Consider the following 22201-nt stretch of genomic DNA (forward strand, 5'->3'; position numbering starts at 1 on the left):
TTTATTTTTTTTGGTGTAACCAGAAGATCGTGGGATATTGACTTATGGGAGACTCTTGACTGTCTTGGGTATCAGCTTAATATTCTAGCTGGTGGTACTTTTTATCCTATAATACAAAGCATACTAAATGGCAATATGGAGTCATAGTTGTGCACTTAACATGCCTTGAACATTTAAAATTACTTCTATTCCCATGAGGTTTCTTTTCTTTTCTTTTCTTTCTTTTTTTTTTTTTTTTTGGTAGAATTACTTCCCAAAGAAAACCATTCCTTGATCATAGCTTTCCATATCAGAATTACATGCGCTCTGTAACATCTTTGGTCATGTTAGTCCTGTTTTCCTAGTAATTTTGTGAAAGATTAAAAATTTGAGTGTGTAGTATATATGATATTAAATTGTGCTTTTTTTGAAACTTATGTAACAGCTTATCAACATTTAAAGATATTAGTACTTGATATCTCCTTAAGGAAAATTTGCTTCCAGATTTTAAGCTGAAAAGTCACTGGAATAACGGTTTAAAAAAGATTTATAACGCATGACTGTTTACATTTTGGGTATGTCTGTTAATAATTGTGTACAAATTGAAATGTCTGTGTATGAATTCTCAACATAACCATTTAAGTCTCATTTATGAAAGAAAAAAATATGCCTTCAGAGAGTGATATCAGCAAGATGGCAGAATAGGAGTTGCCAGGGCTCATTCCCTCACAGAAACATCAATTTGAACAATTTTTGCACAAACATACTTTCACAAGAGCTCTGGAATCCAGGTGAGAGATTATAGCACCTGTTTAGGGCACAGAAATTTAAAAAAAAAAAAAGATGCATTGAGTGAGGTAGAAAGGACAGTTTCACACTACATTTGTTATTCCACCCCAAGCCCACACAGTGCAGTATGGAGAGAGATAACCTCCAAGTAGGGGAAGGAGAGTGAAGTGAGCATGCAAATTCACCTTAGACCCTAGCACAAGGCCTGCCCTACTGAACCATGATTCAAAGCTGGCCCTTGCAGTCTGAAGGCACCAGGCAGACCTCTGTGGCCCCAGGCTCCAGACCCACCCCAGCACTAGGCTGGCCCTCAGAGTCCCAGAGCCCAGTCCTGCATCAGCGCCAGGCCAGCCCACATGAACCCAGGCTTTATATAGATAATATTTCTTAGTTATATTCATGTAAGATACATAATAATAGATAAATATATCAATCACTAGGTTGCTATGAAGATTCAAGAATTCAGTACACACATTTCACACAATTTGCATATAACAAGTGCACATAGCACTTGTTAGGAATTATTGGGGTATTTTATCTTCAGAAACATAGTTAATTTGAGAGCAGAAATTTCAGGAGTAACAAGAGTCAGGCAACAATGGAGTATATTTTTCAATGGCTAAGAGAAAACAGCTATTAATATAATGTATGTCAACTAAATATTCAAGAATGATTGCAAAATAAATCTTGAAATAAATGAAGACTGAGAGGGATCACCAACAACTCTTTGGCTCTGTATTTCCTATTAAATATTACCTTTCCATATGTAAGAAATTTATCCAGATAGACAAATAAGATAAAGAAGCAATGATGAGCAAAAGAATGCTTTAAGTTGTGCATAAATATAAATATTCTTTAAGTGTAACAATAATTATTAATTTGATGTTTATAAGAGGAGATTGGAACCAAAATTTTGAACAATTTAACATAAGATGAGAAAGAAAATAAAAGTCAGGTGGTCCAAACTGCTGAATAAGGTTTAGGAGGATAGCAGTAATGTTAACTAAATATAGAATTTTATGTCAAATATTCACATTAAAAAAAGTAAAACAGTGGAAATTAATTTTACACATTTTATACTTATTTTGGATTTCCACAGCAGCCTTCTTTTTTCACTTTATAACTCTTTTATTCTATCTTTTTAAACATATATTTTATATGTAAATATGTATACTGAGTATTAATATTGCTGCATCAGATTTATTTTCATATCTGCCTGATATACCTTTCTATTATACCTATACTTGTCCTTTTACTTTCAACCTACCATTATCCTTTGTCCCTCTGTTAAAGAATATATAGTTAACATTTAGCAAATCAAATCGGAGAATCTTTGTTAACTAAATAACTTAGGCTGTTCACATTTATTTTTAGTGGCCCAGGCTTTAGACTATCCTCTGTGAACCCAGGCTCTAAGCCTATCTCTACAGACCCAGATTCCAGATATGCCTCAATGGACCCAGAAACCAGGGCAACCAGCCTGAGGACTTCAGCAGCATGGTTGCCTATAGACCCCACCTTCCAACACTTCCAGAATCTCTGTATGGGCTGACTGGTAAAGGGCTTTCCCAGCTAAAGCCAGTCTGTAAAGACTGGAGGAGGTGCCTACCTCTTCAAATGCTCAAACATCAACACAAATCCTCAGTGATCACTAATAACAAGGCTGAAGAATCACAATGACATCAACAAAGGAACAAAATAAAGCACTGGTAACTCGCCATAAAGAAACAGAGATCTACAAATTGCCTGAAAAAGAGTTAGAAGTAATCATCTTAATGAAGCTCAGTGAGCTACAAGAGAACACATATAGACAGCTACACAAAATCAGGAAAACAAATAATTTAAACAAATAAATACGAACCACTAAAAAGAACCCAACAGAAACTCAGGAGCTAAAGAATACAATGACCCAAGTGAAAACTTCCATATAGAGCTTAAATACTTCCACAGTAAACTTAATCAAGCAGAAGAAACAATCAGCAAGCTTGAAGAAAGGACATTTAAAATAACCCAGAGGAACAAAAAGAACAAAGAATTTTAAAAAGTGAAGAAAACTTACGGGACTTTTAGGACACCATCAACAAAACCAATATATGTATTATGAAAGTCCTAAAAGGAGCAGAGAGAAATAAAGGGGAAGAAAGTCATTTTAAAGAAATAACAGAAACTTCCCAAATCTGCAGTGGGAAATGAGCATCTAGGTTCATGGATCCCAAATAATCAAAAATAGATTAAACATAAAAAAGATCTTCACCACGACACATTGTAATCAAATTTTTTTGCCAAAGACAGAGAATTTTAGCAAAAGAAAAGCAACCTGTCGCACAAAATGGAACCTCTATAAAACTATCAGTGGATTTCTTAGCTAGGAAGAGTGGAGTAATATATTGTAAGCACTAAAAGAGGAAAACTCAATCAGGAATATCTCACCCAACAAACTTGTTCTTCAGCAATGAAGGAGAGAGAGATAAAGACTTTCTCAGAAAGGCAAAAGTTGTGGGAGTTCATTACCATTGAACTTGCCAAACAAGAAATGCTGAAGGGAATTCTTCAAGTTGAAATGAAAGAGTACTGTTAACAACTTGAAATGTATGGAAATATATAATGTAAAAATATAGTCAAATTTAAAACACTCTAATATTGTAATGATGGCATACATGTTACCTTTATGGCATAAAAAAGGTAAAAATAACAAATAATTTGTTAATGTATGCACAATATAAAATATGTGAATTGTGACAGCAAAAACATAAAATGTCGGGGCAGAAGAAGTTGAATTGTAGAGTTCTGGGATTTGGTAGAAGTTAAGTCTTTATCAATTTAAAATAGAATGTTATAACTCTCAAATATTTATATAAATCCCATGGTAACCACACAGAACTTGGTGCTAGTTTCTGCTTAACTAAACTCACAATATTCTGTTACCCTTGAAAATTCTCTGGAAGGAATGTAGTTACAAACTACATTGTCTGTAGCATAGCAAATCATATTTCAGGGGAAAATATGTCCATGCTCCAAATTTATCATTGAAATTGAGGCTCTAGAAGTTTGGAGAGTGGAGATATCACAGACTTTTTCCAGGCAACAATTACTGTAAAGAGTCTAGGAGTCGGTAGCTGCATCAAGGAGTCACATCTTGTACAGAGATATGGCTCTAAACTCAGTGTAGATGTTGGGAATCATGTCAGAATGAAATGAGATAATACATAGAAGTCTACAAGAAAATATCAGCACTCAACAGCAATGTTTTGTAACAACAATACAATCATACCAGAGTTTTCCATCCAGAAGGCCCACAGATATCTCAGGGTAAATCACAGAATGCTGACCAGAGAGGCTTGTCACTAAATGCATCTTGGACTCTAGCCTTCCAATCTATAAGATTCAAAAAGCATGAAACATTAGCAGTAAGCCAAAGCTGAAATGTGAACTCTAACCCAATATTTTCTTATCTCTACTCTGCTTATTGACCAGAAGAGGGGTCTCTAAACCAATTCGAAATCACTGAGTCCTCTGAAACTCTAAAGGCTTCCCACTAAGAAAAAATACAGGCCCGTACTTATATAAACAAACCCCTACATATAATTCAAGGGTGTGCCCCGAGGAGGGAACCCCAGGTTTAAGAACTCCCCTGCCACCAGAATTTAAGGCTTTTTTAAAAAATTAAGCCCCTGTCTACCCTTCTAGTCTCATCTGTAGACATTGTGTCTTCCACTACAACCGTATCACAGTGTATCAGATCATCTTTTGTGCCTGACCTTATATCCTATTGGTCTACCTTTTAGTCCAGCTACTGCTATAGAGACCAGCTTTCTAAAGGTATAACTTAACAATACTTCAGCTGTACCTCTTATCTCTTGATTTCTGTCCAGGGATGTTCCTGAAAGGATGGAAAGAATGCTGTTGAGAACTTTCTTGACAGGTACAAACCTGAAAGTACAAAGTAGTTAACAATTCATGGGGCAACCCTTGGCCAGTGGAGGAAAGGAGCTGATGGACAAATATGCCCATGTTCTAGCCTTCAGGGGCACAATCCTGAGGCATGTTTTATATAGTTCTTCAGAGAGTCCGAGTAGAATTGTGTTGCAGATACCCAGTAGAACCCTCCTTGATATTGCACCCTTGTATTGGTTCTTCTCTATCCTTGTTCCACTTTTCCAAAACTCCTGTACTTACTCTCTGGGATCATGCTAATAAATGGCATGCATGCAATCCCTTTTCTAAGACTATAGCTTCAGAAGAAACAAGCACACAGATCTACACAAAACAACTGTAGTTGCACCTGTATGCCTTTCCTGCTGCTCCTCCTTGAAGCTGAAATACCCTTCTCCTTTTCTGTTAGGCCAGTCTCTTTCTCTTTCAAACCCTTGCTCAAATATCTTCTGAACCACAGGTCATAAACTGGATTTGCCTCTAGACCTATTTTGTTTGGTTCATAGTTTTTCCTGTCAACATCTTTACTATTCCCATTTACTTACATGTTTATCTCGTTGACTTGTGGAGTTAAGGAAAAAGATTATGTCTTATTCATCTTAGTATTTATAGTAGCAGTTTATAAGTATTTAATAAAATATTGTTGGCCAGTGAGTGGATATGAGACAGCTTTGTAAAGAGTGACTGACTTAAGCTAATCTTACCTGTGCCTCTTATAGGTTGCACGACCTTGGGGATGTCACTTAAACGTTCAGTCTCAGACTCAATTGAGAATGCACTGGACTGCAGGTAACAGAAAAACTTAACTACAGTCTCTAATGAGAGTTTATTCTCTCATGTAACAAAGTCCAGAAGCAAACTGCTGAGCCAATATTTATGATTTTTTTGGTCTTTCCTTCCTGGTCGCCTAATGGCTATGGTAGCTGTAGTCCTTAAATTTACATACAAGGCAAGAAAAAGAATGAAGAAGAGAGATAGCTGTGTTGGTTCTTTTAATTAAGAAAGCAAGCAAAACAAATAACAACCACCAAAAAAACCCCAAGCATACAAAGACTTCTCAGAAATACTAGCAGATCTCTTTTTTTTTTCTTTTTGAGTCATGAGCCTGAACCGTGTTATATACCCCTAACAGCAGGGCTATGACATATATGTGTGTGAGTGTGTGTGTGTATAAATTATATGAGACGTACATATAATTAATAATGATATATAGTTATATCATTATACTTAAATCACTAAATAATGATTTAGTGTTTGTGAAAACAAACACTAAATTGAGGAAAACCACATTTCTCTCTCAAACACAATCAGGATTTTGTTAGCAATTTGGATGCGTTGATGGGATGAATGGATGTCAGGTGTCTTCCAAGTGTCTGCCACACTCCTACTCTGTAAAATGGAGTTAATAGTAACTAACCTACCAGTTCTACAGAGTCTCATGAGGTTCAAATAAGCTAAATATATGTGAAAGGGCTTTGTAAAAAATACTATGCAAATTAATACATTGTGCATATAATATTTTATCCAACACTAAAATCATTATAGGTACATAAATATTTATTGACTTTATATTAATAAAACAAATTTTGCTCCTACTTCTCACAAAGGGCCTTAAATAACATTATATATTGAACTAATGTGGTTTTTCTTCTTTTGGAATGTATAGTACTATCCCCATAGCAATAACGGTAACCATAACAGAAAGGTCACCAACACTTCATTATAATTTAATGACAGGAAAGGAAAGAAAAATATCTTGTCATTTTAGTTGTACAGGAGAATTTTGGTAAGAACATACTGTAACTTGACCAGGACAACTGCACTCTTAAGAAAACAATACAGAAAGCCAAAATATCCATTTAATAGCTGATTTCAGAGTCAGCATTCTGAGGCATGCTGTCCTTGGATGTGATGTAGAGACATGGGCCGAATGGGAAAAACTTACATTTTGAACCATCCACACCACCACCTATGACTCTGGTCATTGCCCTTCATGCTCTGGAAGCAGAATGCCTTGTGTTCCCCCAGCTAGTGAGAGACAACCACGTCACAGCCTTAGGTTCTTGTTTAATTTTTTAAGCCAATTTATCCTGAAGTAAAATTTTATTAAATATCAGGCTAAAACTTTGATAACTATGATTTGCTATGCTAGAGACAATGTAGTTTGTAACAATGAAGATGAAGTCTGAGTATGTTTTGTTCATTGTACTACAGGCTTATGATTTCATGTATAATTGATCAATAGAGTATAATCTAGAAATGTCATGACATCCCATTCCGAAATACTTCAGAAGGTATTTTTTAAAAATATTTTTTAAAAATATGGACATTTTCCCCCATTGAAACATTAAATTATCCCACTTGTCAAAATTGACAATACTTTCTTAATTGTCTAATTAAATCCATGTTCAAAATTTTCCAGTTGTCTCCAACATGTCCTTTAGAGCTCATTTGTGTATATATCAACTACACATATGTATCTATTTCTATATGTGTTTTATATAGATTATATATGTATCATTATGAATTCTATGTATGGGTCATATAGATTGTATCATTATATGTATGTCTTATAAATTTATATATGCATACAAACACATATATATATATCGTCATGAATTTCAAGGAAATAATTTATAAAATTGTGGGGACTGGCAAGTCTGAAATTTGTTGGGAGGCCAGCTGACAGGAAACCCTTGGGTAGAAGATGCTATAGTTTTGAAGCAGAATTTCTTCTTCCTCAAGAAAACCTCAGTTTTGATCTTAAATTCTTTCTATTCATTGAATAAGGGCCACACATTATCAAGGATAATTTCCTTTTCTTAAAGTGATTGTAAATGTTAACCATATTTACAAAATACCTCCACAGCAACACCTACATTAGTGTTTGGTTGAATAAGGAGGTACTATAGCCTAGTCAAGTTGACACATAAAACTAACCATCGTGGTATTATTTAGCTTATTCCTGCAGTCCTGTAGCCCTGTGCTGACCAATGTAGTAGCCACTAACTTTTCAACACTTGAAATGTACTTAGTCTAAACTGAGGTGTGCGTAAGCACAAGTCCACATCAAATTTAGAAGACATACTGCAAATTAAAAGAATATAAAGTGTCTCATTAATAGAGTTTATATCACATATTGAAATAATAGTCTTTTAGATATATTGGGTTAAATGTTTTAATTACTGACATTAATTTTGTTATTTCATTTTACTTTTTAAATGTGGCTACTAGAAAAATTTAAAATATATATAGGCACACATATTTCTTTTGGGTAGTGCTAACCTAACCTCTGTATTTTCTGTAATCTATAAATTAGATTCTAAAGGTTTAATTAGATTAATTAGCAAAATTGCATTGTAGATGGTGTTATATACTTCATTTAACAGTAGAAAGTATTTTATTGATACTATCAGTTATTTATGGTTTGGCCACTGGAATGAGGTGACAACCCTCTGAGTCCTCTATGATAAAATTATGTTTTTCCTCTTTGTGACCAGAAGGTAATCTGACTATGCTACTTTGCCACCATATGAATGTGTGGTTTTTCATCAACAATTTACCTAATGATTTCAATAGCAATTTATAATTCTTTCCTGAATCATTTCATCAAGCATTGAAAAATAGCTAATGTCCAATTTTGTCATTCTTTGCACATAATTAATTATTATTCCTCTGTAACATGAGGCTTTCCTGTTTAACTCAGGCTATTTGGTTGCTATGAATACTTATTAGAAAGGTAAGATAAAGTCTTATCTCTTTTAATTACCACTTTTCAAAGTAAGGAAGTGATTTAATAGCTACCATGAATGATGACAAAGTACTTTTTTCTTGTTTTCTCTTTTTGAATATCATTATCAACTCATGGATTTTTTTCATATATACAATATCTTTCAATCAATTTCAACCATTATTCTTTTTGAAGCTTGAATTTTTACAACTTGGACAGTGGGAGCCCCTTAAATAAGGTTTCAGTGTCCTTTTCACAAACCTCATCAGTCCTGAAAAACTTTCTTGCTTTCTGGAACAGCAATAATCCCAGACTTACCTTGTATCTTCCCTGCCTGGATCTTGAATCAATAATTTCTCTAAGAAGCTCTGGTTCTTGGTTGTAGGAAATGTATTTAGAAACTAGGATCTTCTGTTTAGAGTCACTTTATTCACGTGTAATAGTGTCTAAATTTCAGTCATAAACTTAGAAGCCAAAAAAAAATTTATGTTTCTATAAGTGAATTTCCACTGATATCAGAAAACTAAATCTTGCCAATCAAAATAAACTTCGTACCTTCTGGATTTTCTTAGGATTAATTGGAATTAAATTCAAGTGAATTCAAGTCTTCTTTCTTCCTCTCAATTCTTTTCCCATTTTCCCCAAGATGATACAGACTTCGAGGTTAGGGTGGAAAGACTGTTTTGTGTTGTCCTAGCACACAGAAAGATGTGTCTTATTCATGTATGGTTTGCCAGATTTCACAAATTAAAACATGGGACATGGTTTTGAAGTTATATACACAAAAAATGTACATACTCTTTTTGCTCCTCGGTTACCAGGTCTTTGCAGACTACCCTGAGTCCTTCTTGTCTCAGCCTATAGGAATTTCCATGTCTAACAGTCCATTCACAACCACTGCCAGCTCTCCCTGGGCTATAAGAAAATTTAGAATGCTCTCTCTCCCTTCTCTGGGGCTCTGGGAGATACACGTCACTGTCTTTCTCCTATTTGTTACATGTCTACTTTAATGCTGGCTTCTCTTTGAAGTGTTTTGTCTCCCACCCAAAGCAATAAATACCACTAATATTGAGGTAGAGAGCCAAAGAAAACTGAAAGAAAGACTTTTGTTAATGTTGCCAATTTTATTTTGTTGCGTATTCCTCAGAAGAGATTTGCTCTTTCCCCACTTAGGTCCTACCTCTCCCACCTCCAGAATTTTGCTAATGTATTGCTTTTGCACAGTGACCTTCCTCACCCACACCCCTCTTTGTATATTCAGATCTACTCATTATTCAGAACCCATACAGACCTAAAAAGCATGCCTTTCCCTTTCTATTCTAATTATACTTGACCTTTGCCTGTTTCGAGGGGCAGTGTTTAATTCATTCATTCTTTCTATAGACATATATTAAGTACCTATTACCTACCGAGGTTTATGCTCTTTTTACCTGAACTAGATTGCAAACTCTTTGAAAGGAGAATCAGTGTCTAGTTCATCATTACATTCCTGTGCTCAGTAAATATTTTTGAATGAATGAACGAAGGGAGGAAGGACTGAGTTACGCATATGAATTGCTGACCACCCAGATTGCAGGAACCTTCTCTCTTTTTCACCTCCTAGTGCCAGAACCTGAATTCTTGGCTTTCCTAACTTCTCTTTTAAAGTTTCTTACATCTGCATCCATTTTCTTTTTGCATATCTTTCTAAGATGAAGAAGTGATCCATTTTCAGTCTCAGACTAGCCTTTCAACTCACCTTCTGGTCAAGAAATCATTTTGTCCTAATTTCCCTGTGAACTTTATACAGCAACGACCTTTTTCCCCCTATCTTCAGTCTCTCCTGTGTCTTCTTCTACTCAGCATATAAACAGGCTCAAAAGCCTCAAGTCTTAAACCCCCAAACCACTTATCCCAGTATGTTCCTATCTGCCTATCTTTACTTCCTTTAAGGTTACAAGTAACCTATGTTCCAGCCTTATTAAAGTATCTGATCTTCTATCTTGGTTGACTTCCCTTGCTTTTATATGCTCTTTCTTTTGCTTGAATATCCTCATTCTTTGTCCACTTAGTTTTACCTATGAACCCCCTAAATCTTAGCTCAAGGATTTCCTCCTCTGAGAAGCCTTTTAAGACTTTTATAGAAGAGCTGTTCATGCCCCTGCCTTTATGATTTTAGCCTGTATCTGACTGTATTATAATTATCTGTTGGCAGATAATGCCTACTTCAGGCGATTGTGAGATCCTTGTGGGCAGGTGTAAGGTCTTATTAATACTATTAGTATTCCTATTGGCTGGCTGTGGTAGGTCCTAAAAACTTTACTCAAATAGACAAATAAATGAACAAATTAGACTAATAATTATTTTATAGCTACTGCACTGTGCCCAGAAAAAAAAATCCTATGATAGTCCAAGTGAATGGGTGTGTTCCTTCTGTGGCTAGCCCTGGCAAGGGCAGCATGACCTTGGCAAAGTTGTGTCATGTATTGAATAGGAAATCAACTAACTTTCCTGTTTGTGTAATATGCTGGCCACAGGAAAGATGGATGTGTGTGGTGAGAGCAGCAAATAAAAAGACCTTCTGTGCAAGGAATGTTCCTCTCTTACATTTCATTTCATAGGAGGTGCCTCCTTGGAATGTGAACCCTAATTCAAAGAAGGTTAAAACAGATCTTGCTTACATGTGTAAAGAAAAGTAGACAGTTGTAAAAATCTTTATTCCTGGTCTGAACCTCCTGCTAAAGCAAACATAGGGAGGAAAAGAAACTTCATAATTCCCCACTTGGCTATAAATTCTTCCTACTATTCATTGAAAATAAGAACTGGGGGGAAAAAAACTTAAAATTATCTACCAAAATGAATTCATTTTTCCCACTCCAATACACATCTTAAAGATGAATAATCTGAGATGCAAAGCAGTGGGAGGTAATCTGTCCAATGCTCCACAGCTAGTAATTGGCAAAACTGGCTCTTCAACTCAAGTTTCATGATATTTCACCCTACATTGTTTCAAGTTCATTCTGCTAATTATCTGCATAAATTTTAAAAGTACCCAAAGAGGAAGGGATGGCTGCAATAGCTGGAATATATTGTGATAGTGTAAAATAGTTTGTTTGGATATGTTTCCAAATAGTACTGCATTTGCCATTTTCTTAATTGGTCTATGGCCTGATGTTGATCTTTTCTGGCGCTTAAAATATTATTAGTTTGAAAATAACTATTTCATATCTTGGTGCTTCAACTACAAAATGTATGGTTCTACTTTTGGAAGCATCAGAGAGATCAATGACAGAATTAAAGAGAGCCATGGTATTTGATAATGAATCTCCCCAGTTGCCATAAGATAGCTGTTAAGAACTGTGAAGTATCTGAACTTTTATCTTACTTATAATTTTACAAGTTTACTTCATGGATGCTGGCAGAAGACATAAGACTCCTGAGTTAGGATCAAATACTTAATTACTCATGGCACTAGCAGTAGCTAGAATCTCCTGGCATTTGCTCTAGTTTTCTACTCCAGTTCCCACAGGGCAACACAAAAAAAGTCAGGTGACATCTGCATTCAGTAGGCTGGTGTTACAGGAGAGGAGCCTGAGCTTAGGGAATTTGAATCTTTTATAATAGGGAGTAAAACTGCCTACCCTTTACCCTATAGGGAGACACCATCTCTATCTTCCAAGACTGTTTACTGCACAAACATATACAAATATCTCAAAACTATAGTCTGAAACAAAAGAATTCAGTGCCTCTGCTCAAAGACATGCAGAAACAAAAAGGACCTATGGAGTATTGTCTCCCACTAATACCCACCACGTATTTCTATATTGCCTTGGCTTCTAATGAGTTTTCCCATTGAGTATGCCACTCCATCAGCCACGGTGATCAATCTTACTGACAGAGGCCGGGACCGTATCTGTTCAAGTAGTCTTAGATAACATTTAATTAAGGTTACCACCCCCAGAACTTCAAACAATAGGATGAGGCCATCCTGCAGTACTGACCTCAATCATGTCCCCAGGTATCAAACTCAACTAACTCTACAAATCCCATAAACCGTCAGTATTTACCGTAGAAAGTCAAGGGGTTTTCTCCTTAAATTGCTTGGCCTGAGGCATTAATCCAGATACAGTATGATTTATTAGTGATGAACAGATTTTACCTTGGTCTGCAAGGAGAAAAGTCTAGAATGATTCTGTCATCCATAACAACCCTGGAAAGTGAACTGAGACTGACCTAAATGCCTTTTGGCGCTAAAGTGGTATCATTGATCAGTTTAGGTAAAGTCAGAAAAACATTTTGTATTGGCTTTTCTCATGGAATAATTCCCATTGTAGGATAAACTGTCCTGAGGGTGCACATAAATAACAAGTCAGTATCCCTCTGAGGATTTTCCTTGAGTAACTAAAAGTAACCTCATTTTGGAGAGATTTTCACAGTCATCTGAGGGCTACATGATGTATAGGTGGTTTTTCTTTAAACATTTTCAGGTCTTTTATGAACACCTTTAAGGTACAAAACAGTGTTTTAAAGAGGGAAGCAAGTCCATGTCTGACTTCTGTACAAGAAGTACAGTCCTGGGGAAGTAATTCTTACTTGTAATCATTGGAGCCTGCCTGGCGGGAGCTACATTAGTCAGGGACAGATGAACACTGCTTCCAATGTGGCCTCCAAGCCAGCTCAGGGCTCTACTCGTATTTAGAGTGATCGAGTCTAATCCTTGATTTTGGAGGAACTTCCTGAGAGTCCAACTTGCCCCCTATTTGTCCAAGGTACCACCTGGGTGGCATTTGTCCTACCATGGAATGACTGCGTATTGGCTATGGGAATGGGAGTGGTAAAGAGATTCAGAGATGCTATCAGACATTTTGCCTGGAAAGGGTAGCAGCTGGGACCTTCCCCTTTTGTTTCTGAGATTTCTCAGTAAAATTAAGGGAAATAGTAACTGTATTGGGGTCAGAACCATCTGGTGGAGAATGGCAGACACAGAAGTTAGTTAAAGTGCTTGCAATGGTTATAGGGAGAGCCACACCAGGGCATTTTCCTTCCTGAGGAAGACTCCAGGATGGTCTTTTGTTTGTTTGTTTGTGTTCTGAGACAGGGTCCCACTCTGTCACCCAGGCAGGAGTGCAGTGATGCTGTGTCCGCTCACTGCAACCTCCACCTCCCAGATTTAAGCAATCCTCCCACCTCATCAGACCCACAAGTAGCTGGGACTACAGGCTTGTGCCACCCCCAGCTAATGTTTTGTTGTTGTTGTTGTTGTTTGTTTGTAGAGGTGGGATTTCGCCACATTGTCCAGGCTGGTCCATTACTCATGAGCTCCAATGATCTGCCTGCCTCGGCCTCCCAAAGTGCTAGGATTACAGGGTTGAGCCACCACACCCAGCCCCACAGTGGTTTTTAAAGGCATAGCTCGTTAATGTCCTTTTTTCCTCTGTACCTACTGAGGTCTAAGATTTTCCTTTCCCAGAGGCCAGCGTTGTGGCTCAACCTCCACTGCCACAAAATTTTTATGTTACATTCCCGTAACAGTAACTTCACTTTGTTATAAATCATTTCCTACTCACTCTTAGACCTTTTGTCCAGAAGGTTCCAATACATCCAGAAGGTAGAAAGCATTCTTATAACACTTATAGAGACCCTTTGTCCTACACTTGGCCTGTGTGGGCCACTCAGCAAGCATTGTACTCATCCAAGTGACCATTATCTTGTGGGGGATGTCAACCCCACAAGAGAGCCAGATAGTGGCACCAGAAACAAGTTTTTATTCTCTAGGCCCTTTTTTGTCTGGCAGCTATCTTGAGGGTGTGCCAGCCAGACTTCCCTGAGGCTGCCATTAACAGAAAGACAGAAGCGTTGTGTCCAGGAATGATCAGGATAGAACTTCAGATTTTTAAAACAGATCTGGATAATACCCATACCCCTTTCATTTTAGTTATTACTCAGGAAGAGGCTGAGAGAAGATGATTCCTTTCTGGGGACAGCCACCTACGGTGAACAAATTGTCTTGCACAAGTGGGTGAACCAGTGGGAGGAAAGAGTGGTAGAGTCAAAAATCCTTTGGCATTGTTTTTTGAGAAGGATGTTCCAGCGTGCCTCGATACAGGATGCCTGTGGATGATGAGGAGAGCGAAAAGTCCATCAAATGTGTTGACAATCAGCCCACTGTTGAGTGGCTTTTGTAATAAAAGCCATGCATTTTCAGACCCCAGATCGACTAAAAAACTGAAGACATGCCATAGACTAATTTCAATGGCCCAATGGTATGACCTGAGTTGGCTGATGGAACTGGTGCAATAACACCAGAAACTGTGAGGATGTCAGTGGAGGAGAGGAACCACTGATAGCCACCAAGAGAAGGGTAAGCCCAGTAGAAAGCTAATTGGTACTTCCAAAAGGGATGTACCCAGTAGCCATGTCAGTAAAGTGATGAGTGCAAAACCACAGATGTGCTTCCAGGTGGAAGCTTTCAGTAAAGGTTCCCTTTGCCAGAGACTCCGATAGGCAAAATCATCAGTTACAGAGACTTGTAGCTTGTAGAGGTCATTATGGTTTGGGGGCCCTGCTTGGAATGGGCCAGAGAGATGGTTGGTTTAAACTAGCATTTTTCTACATGTTGCTCTTCCCGTATAGGAGAATTCCTTCTAGCACTTATGGAACAGGGAAGTACAAGCAAATAACACATCAATTTCTGCTGCAGTTTCAAGTTCAGAAGTGACAATAATAGTACATTACATTAGTCCAAAAGGCCCCACCAATAAAATCACATTAGCTTTCCTTTATTACTATGGGTTCTCTATAACTCTTATCAGTAGAATCATGGTGTTCCCATCCTTCATGGAACTGATGGGATGATAAATTGGGCACCTGTATCCAACAGAACCATAAAAGTTTGAGTTCATCTCCCTGAAATTCCTCAGCATACTCAAACAGGTGTATCTAGCCATTAGAGAAAAAGGGACCTCAGCCACACCCCTAATCACCTTCTCTTAAAGTAGCTTAGGCTGGAGGGAGAATGGCTTTGTGCCAATAAATATGTCTTTGCATTCACTTTCAAGTTGGAGTGTTGTGGCTTGTGACTCAGCCAAATAAATTGTTGATTCTTTATATCAGAAGATGAGATCATCATGGCTGACAACACCCATTTCAGCTTTCGCTATCTCTTGATTCCTCAGGAAAGCCACAGTGTTTTCCTCTGGGGCTCTGAGGTTTGTATCCTTTGCCCGATTTAGGATTGACTCTTCCAGTGGCACCTTTTGTTTATTTGTTTGTTTTTGAGAAATCCGTGTTAACCCAGGTGTTAGCTCCTTCTGTGTCATTGTAAGATCTTTTAAACTTCACTTGGCTTTAACCTAAGACAGGAGTGTCCAATCTTTAGGGGGCCATATTAGAAGAATTGTCTTGGGCCACACATGAAATACACTAACATTAACAATAGCTGATAAGAAAAAAAAAAAAAAAAACAGCAAAAAACTCATAACACTTTAAGAAAGTTTACAAAGTTGTGTTGGGCCACATTTAAAGCCATCCTGGGCCGCGTGCAGCCTGTGGGCCATGGGTTGGACAAGCTTGACCTACGATCTAGGAAAGTTTTCCTGAGTGGCAGTGCTAATTACAAGAATCTATCTAGATTCTTTTGGGAAAATTACTCATTCTTCAGTGAGTCACTTTCATCAGCACTGTACACCCAATCCAGGGCTGTAAGAGTTGATATAGTAGTCAATACCTCATCTGTGGTTTCCCATGGGAGCTTTTCCAGCCCATGGCATGCTATGTGGGTGAAGTCATTGAGTTTAAAAAGCTAGGAATGGGTTGGATAAATTCCGTAGCTAGTCAATGTCTAGATCTCCTGTCATCCAACACAGAAAAATAGCAGGGTGAGTGGGCTGTTATCCCTCAGCTCAGCAGATTGAGTTCAGGTAAAATCTGGACTGAGAGTCAGATACCAGGTATTTACAAGGGATTTGATCTCTGAGTGCATCCATTGTGAGGCAAGAAAGAGGAAGAGATTTGATGGAGGAATTGAGCTTAGAAACCAGAAAGAGCAGATATAAAGGGACAGAATCTGGAATCAAAGGTCAAAAACCTAAAGGAACTAGGTATATGTGGGTGCAGAATGGGAAGAAGCCAGAAGTGTCAAGGCACATTACATTGTCTTTATGGACCTGGTGGGTGTCAGATTATCTTGGAGGAACATGTTTATGATAATCTTCTCTCATTTGGTCTTCTGAATTAGTTTTAACTGGTTTCTCTGACTCCAGACTCCCCCTGCCAATTCTTCCTCCATGTGGCTGCCAGAGTTCCATTTACAAAATACAAATCTGATTATGTCAGTACATTGCTTGAAAACCCTTTTTTGGTCTCTCACTGCAAAATGCCAGTCTCAACTCCTTAGCATGCCGCTTAATGTCCTTCGCAAGTTGAACACGGTTTGCTTTGCAACCTCATCTCTGTGTCTTCCCAACATGTACCCAATGTTCTAGCCACATAGAATTATATGTTGTTTTTTTTTTTTTTTTCCAGATACACTATGCTCTTTCATGATGGTTTGCCCTTATTTCCTTGCCTGGAATGACCTTGTCTTTCTCTGCTAGGAAAACAACTAGCTTCAGCTCAGCTGTCTCCCGCTCTAAATGTCCCTCTAATCTGCAGGCTGTGATCCCATAGTATCATATGCACATTGATTATGATGTTGTGTTAGTGTAATGTCTATCATCTGTGCTGTCCACCAGGCTGTGACCTTCCTGAGAGAACTTGTGTTATTCATTATGGTAGCTCCTCTACCTATTTCAAACCTTGGCATATAGTAGTCATTTATTCAATATTTGTTGAATGCAATAATATCTTAATGATACAATAAATTGTTTCTTTGAAGCAGTAAGTACTTAATTTTATCATGCTAAAAAATCAGATAGGGACCCAAGTATCTAGATTATTAATAATAACACCACTCCACCAAGTATAATATTAATGATTTTGCATTACATAGTCATTTTTTTTATTTCCAAAGCAATCAGCAGTAATTGCTGTCATTAAGCGCTCTAATCTTTAAGGCTCTTAAGTGTGAAATTAAGCTAAAGTCATCCAAGGGACAGCAGGTAAACATTGTTTTAGGGAATTAATATTTGTTTGTGGTTTTTCCAAAGAGACATATAGGTTATACATATACTCAACAATTTTTTTTTCTATAATACTTTTACTTGGTCCCAAAGTAGCACATCCTGTCCACACTCCCTCACTCCCACCCCAAACTCCAAAGTTTCTCTTCACCTATTGCCTAGAAAACAAATATCCGGCTGGGCGCGGATCACGCCTGTAATCCCAACACTTTGGGAGGCCGAGGCGGTGGATCACTTGAGGTTGGGAGTTCGCAACTAGCCTGACCAACATAGAGAAACCCCATCTCTACTAAAAATACAAAATTAGCTGGGCGTGATGGCGCATGCCTGTAATCTCAGCTACTCAGGAGGCTGGGGCAGGAGAATCGCTTGAACCTGGGAGGTGGAAGTTGTGGTGAGCCGAGATCGTGCCATTGTACTCCAGCCTGGGCAACAAGAGCAAAACTCCGTCTTAAAAAAAAAAAAAATTCTAAAGGAAATATGTATTTTGTATCAAGTTACCTAAAAATACAAAAGATGCTGTGGAAGCATTATCTGAAATAGTTTTCTGAAAGAACCTCTGGAAAACATACTTCTTGTGCCTTTGGTACTGTCTTGGATCTCCAGAGAGTACATGGGTTTTTTGTTGTTGTTTTTTGTTTTGTTTTGTTTTTTGAGACAGAGTCATCCTGTGTCGCCCAGGCTGGAGTGCAGTGGCATGATCTCGGCTCACTGCAACCTCCAGCTTCCAGGTTCAAGCAATTCTTCTGCGTCAGCCTTCTGAGTAGCTGGGATTACAGGTGCACACCACCACACCCGGCTAATTTTTGTATTTTTTAGTAGAGATAAGGTTTCGCCATATTGGCCAGGCTGGTCTCAAATTCCTGACCTCAAGTGATCCACCCACCGCGGCCTCCCAAATTGCACGTGTGAACCCCCACACCCGGCCTAGAGCACACAGGTTTTATTCAACCTGAAGGACAACTGACATAACCATTTTCTGGAAAAGCACTGTAAATGGATGACCTAATAACCTTGGAGGAGCAGCCTGATTCCTCAGTAACTTGGGCATTGTGTAGCCATTTTGTAAAAATCCTTGACTCTGCCAGTGATCCTTGCCTTCATGACAAGTATTATTGAAGTGGAACTAAGAAAATATTAGTAGCCCCAAACAACCCTTCTGGTGTAACATGTTGGTTCCCTGACATTAAACTACAAGTATAGGTAGGAAGCAAACCAAACGTGTGCATCCCTTACACTGATGGTATGCAGCAGTGCCCATTATTCCACTAGTGAAGTTTTATCGAACATGTATTTAGAGTAGTAATAATCCTTCACTATATAAGGAAAACATCACTGATCAATCTCAAAATTTTTCCCACTGGGCATGGAAAAGCCAACTATTAACACGCAATCAAAATTAGTGTTTAAGAAAATATCTAGCCAACTATTAACAAGCAATCAGAATTACTGTTTAAGAAAATATCTATTTGCCAATTTTATTCCAGTGCATAAGGATACACTCTCAAATAAGAAAATCTTATCTGTAATAAGGCAACCCAACAAATATTAATTGGGTATTGTAACGTATATTACATGTGAGCTCATTCCATACCCCTTCCAACCCTGTTTCAACTTACCTTCTTCCACTAAAATGGGGGGAAAGCTCAAAATTATACTTCCAGCTAGGTGCGGTAGCTCACGGCTATAATCCCAGCACTTTGGGAGGCCAAGACAGGTGGATCACTTGAGGCCAGGAATTAGAGACCAGCATGGCCAACATGGCGAAAACCCGTCTCTACCGAAAATACAAAAATTAGCCAGGTATGCTGGCATGTGCCTGTAATCCCAGCTACTGGTGTGTGTGGAATTGGTTCCTTCTGGTGGGTTCTTCGTCTCACTGACTTCAAGAATGAAGTCGCGGACCCTCACGGTGTTAAAGTTCTTAAAGATGGTGTGTCCTAAGTTTGTTCCTTCAGATGTTCAGATGTGTCTGGAGTTTCTTCCTTCTGGTGGGTTCGTGGTCTTGCTGACTTCAGGAGTGAAGCCGCAGACCTTCACGGTGAGTGTTACAGCTCATAAATTCAGTGCAGACCCAAAGACTGAGCAGCAGCAAGATTTACTGCCAAAAGCAAAACAACAAACCATCCACTGTGCTGAAGGGGACCTGAGTGGTTGCCACTGGTGACTCGGTGGTGGCTGCTTTTATTTCCTTATCTGGCCCCACCCACATCCTGCTGATTGGTCCATTCTACAGAGAGCTGATTGGTCCATTTTACAGACTGCTGATTGGTCGGTTTTTATAGAGTGCTGATTGGTGCGTTTACAAACCTTTAGCGAGACACAAAGTGCTGATTGGTGGATTTACAATCCTTTAGCTAGACAGAAAAGTTCTCCAAGTCCCCACATGACCCAGAAGCCCAGCGGGCTTCACTTCTCACTGGGAGACTGAAGCAGGAGAATCGCTTGAACCTGGTAGGTGGAGGTTGCAGTGAGGTGAGATTGTGCCACTGCATTCCAGGTTGGGTGACAGAGCAAGACTGTGTCTCAAAAAAAAAAAAAAAAAAAAAATCCAAACGAACAAAAACATTGTTATTTCCACACTCCCTTGCAATTAGAGTGCAGTCATGTGACCTAGGTGCCACCCATCAGATGTCCCTGAGGGAGACCTGAATATTAAAATGAGAAACTTTAAGCTATGGCCTCAGATAGAGAATAGACCTCCTGACAAGCACCATGGAGTTAGAAGCTGGTTCTCCTGGAACCACTGTGATGGTAGGTAGTTGTGTTTGTATCTAAGCATGCTCAGGGCTAAGTTTTGGGCTGCAGTGGCAGTGGTTTTATTAGAGTAGTTCATGATGTGAACTGAACATTTTTCCTACCTACTTCGTTCCTGACTATGCAGTATCCACATCTGATTTTCTTGCATTCCAGGAGATTTGTGAGCTACCAAAAATCCTTTCTGTTTCAAAAAACTAGTGTCTTCTGTTCTTGGTAATCAAGAATTCTGCATGTGCCTTTCATCTGCCAATCACATATTCCCTGCTTGTTAGTGTATTCTAGAAAGAGAGAGAGACAGTAAACAAAACTAAAATTAAAAACATGTCATTGCAGTTGTGGAGTTAAAGTGAAAAAAGCATAAGGAGCTACGGAAGATAATGTAGTTTGCAGCTGTGGACCTGTCGTATTCTCCCACCCCAATACTTGGTATCCATTTGGACTGAAGACTAGAGGTAGAAACAATGAGCACTTTGCTTTGATATGGACATTGCTGCCTAGGCCTTTTCTGAAAATATAAAGAAGAGTTTTATTTATGTATTTATTTTTCTATATTTACTTATTTATTTATTTATTTGAGTTTTATTTTTAATCCATTAAATGTCAAAGGATCTAACATTGCTATTAATGAGCGTGTATGGTAACAGAATATGAAAGCAGTTTAATGCAAAAGGAAAGTAGAGTCTACATGATAACTGCACACTTTTTAGCTGTAATACATCACAGTTCTTAACTCTGACTAAGGAAACACTTAGGTTCTGAGGAGACTTATATCTCTTCTGTGACTATGAATTAACTTAAGCACAACACACATAACAACATAGACGATATATGTAATGCATTTATTGAACTATTCACAGCACTTTACATAAAGACCTATGTCTTACTCCTTTTTTGCTTCCCATAATTTATTTATTTTAACCAATGTGTAACACTATACACCTATGCACTTAAGGCTACATAACTGGAACAACTGTGTGCTAAATTTACCTGGAAAAGATTATAAATAATAGATACAAAAATATGTATGGAATTCTATACACCTTTGAAATATCTAGTTTTGATGAACTTTCTGGCCACAATCAAATTAGGAATGTAATAGACTTCATCTAAAAATCCCATTAAATTCCTAATGGGATTATTGCCTTACCAATTTTAACATAAATGTGCCCTTCCATCAACATATTTCTATAGATAAAAAAGTGCACTGTGTTTGAAAAAACATGGGCTTTCAAAAAAAATTTAAAAAGAGCTGTGTTTGCATCCCAGTGCTTCTGTTTGCTAGCTTTGTGCCCATGACTAGGTTACTTAATTTCTTGTCACATCATTGCATAATGGGAAAAACCATATTGGTCTACAGGAGTTAGGCTCTAAAACATATTTATTATTATTACTATTTTTTTTTTGAGATGGAGTCTTGCTCTGTCGTCCAGGCTGGAGTGAAGTGGTGCGATTTCCGCTCACTGGAAGCTCGGCCTCCCTGGTTCATGCCATTCTCCTGCCTCAGCCTCCCGAGTAGCTGGGATTACAGGTGCCCACCACTATGCGCAGCTAATCTTTTGTATTTTTAGTAGAGACGGGGTTTCACTGTGTTAGCCAGGATGGTCTTGATCTCCTGACCTCGTGATCTGCCCGACTCAGCCTCCCGAAGTGCTGGGATTACAGGCGTGAGCCACTGCGCCCGGCTAAATCATATTTCTTTTTTCTTTTTCCATTAGTGCCACTCTTACCTTTGGTCCCCCAGAATTTCTAGAAAAATCAGTATTAATTTCATTAATCTGTGAACCAATTACATGAAGTAGATATTTATCTGTATGCATATATTTATGTACTTAGATACATGCTACACTAAAACTAAACTTGTAAAATACCTAAAAATACATCTGTATCTAGGAAACATCTACTTTAAAAAAGT

The 22201-nt window shown here is 38.1% G+C and overlaps 1 long non-coding RNA gene across 1 annotated transcript; it reads right to left on the reverse strand.

The window, feature by feature from the left end:
- Nucleotides 1-4133: 4133 nt before the first annotated feature.
- LOC131383788 (uncharacterized) lies at nucleotides 4134-19622 on the reverse strand. Its single transcript, XR_009214067.1, has 3 exons — nucleotides 19149-19622; nucleotides 4616-4648; nucleotides 4134-4143 (listed from the first exon to the last, which is right to left on the reverse strand). It is a non-coding gene; the product is annotated as an uncharacterized LOC131383788 (long non-coding RNA).
- Between the last annotated feature and the right edge of the window lie 2579 nt (nucleotides 19623-22201).

This window comes from Hylobates moloch, unplaced genomic scaffold (assembly GCF_009828535.3).
Source record: "Hylobates moloch isolate HMO894 unplaced genomic scaffold, HMol_V3 SCAFFOLD_6, whole genome shotgun sequence".
NCBI classification, from domain to species: Eukaryota; Metazoa; Chordata; class Mammalia; order Primates; family Hylobatidae; genus Hylobates; species Hylobates moloch.